Here is a 1,632-nt window from a genome sequence, read left to right on the forward strand (position 1 = left end):
TGACCACAGATGTTGAGTCCCATAGTGCTCAGAGCCATTTTTAGATACAAAGTAGTAAACAGGTTTTGCAGTTTAATACCTAATAACTGACGAAGGCCGAAGCAGAGAGGATATGGAACGCAACCTAGCCGTAGGAAGAAAAGGTTTTCTGAAAGAAAAGGAATTTGTTGACACACAACAAATATTTAAGTGCTATGAAGTATTTTCTTGAAGTTTTTATTTGGTGTGTATTCATGAACGGTAGTGACTCGAGGATCAATAAACAGCACAGAGAAGAACAGAATGGTAACTTTTGAAATGTTGGGCTACAGCTACTGAAATCAATCGGGAAAAAAATATGTATATCGCTCGACTACAGAAAGGTATCCGTTTGTACGACACCTTATGTGGTATTAATGAGTAGTGGACTTGATTACAGAGGGAAGCGGGAAATGTCAATGTGGCGAGGGGAGGAGTGAGGGAGGAGGGTCGCGATGGGGGAATTGCAGAGGGGAAAATGAAGACTTCAGTAAGCAGGTTAGAACTGAATGAGATAGCAACGGAGATGAAGACACCTCCACACGATAGGCTGACGGGGATATCTATAAAGGGGCAGTCAAATGAAAACGAGATGGGAAAAATAAGAAAACTGTTTATTATTTCAAAAGTAAACACCGTAACTGTTGACACATTTATCCCACTGTGACACTTGACGGTCGTTATCTTCAACCAAAAACATTTGTGGTTGTCTAGCGAACATGAATGTAAAGAGGTGTGCACCTCTTCGTCCAAAGGAAATGGGCGGCCACGGATGTCTTTCTTCAGAGCTCCAAAAATATGGAATCTCATGGGGTGAGATTTTCACTGTACGGATATTGTGTAAGGACTTCCTAGCGAAACTTCTGCAGCAGACACACCAGCTCCGGCGAAGTCATGATGACCTTTTTCTTTGACTCCAAGGTCCCGCTGCTCATAGACTTTCCGGAACACGGCGCTACAGTTAACATACAGTGGACATTTCACAAAAACTGAAACTCCCCATCGAGTCCAAACGCCCAGGAATGTCGATGAACAGCATCATTCTGTTCGAGGATAAGGCAATATGTTGCCAAAGTTGTATCGACGATGCTACAGAAGTTTCGCTGGGAAGCCCCTACACATTCTCGATCTTTCACCACGCGATTTCCATATTTTTGGAGCCCTCAAGAAGACATTGGTGGCCGTCCATTTGCTTCGGGCAAAGGGGTGCACGCCTGTGCACAATCATGGTTACGCAAACAACTGCAAAAATTCTTCAGTGAAGGCATTGACCGTCTTATCCGAAAGCGGGATAAATATATTAACACCTATGGCTATTACTTCCGAAATAATAAACAATTTCTTTACATTTTCTCATCTGTCTTGTTTTCATTGGACTGCCCCTTATTCAATAGATCAGTCTTTGCATTGAAGCCCACAATGGCAACAACAAAAACAACAACATATGTAACTATCTTTAAAAAAGATAACTTTATAATAAACTTCACGGTTACTTTGAATGAATGTATGATGTGTAAATGAGTACTGAACTCGAATTGTCGTGTTGCGTGTTGTAAGTGCAAGTGGTGTGTTTATTCTGAGTTACTGTTAGCAAAACTTTACACGAATCGATTG

Source organism: Schistocerca piceifrons, chromosome 6 (genome assembly GCF_021461385.2).
Source record: "Schistocerca piceifrons isolate TAMUIC-IGC-003096 chromosome 6, iqSchPice1.1, whole genome shotgun sequence".
In the NCBI taxonomy this organism is placed as follows: Eukaryota; Metazoa; Arthropoda; class Insecta; order Orthoptera; family Acrididae; genus Schistocerca; species Schistocerca piceifrons.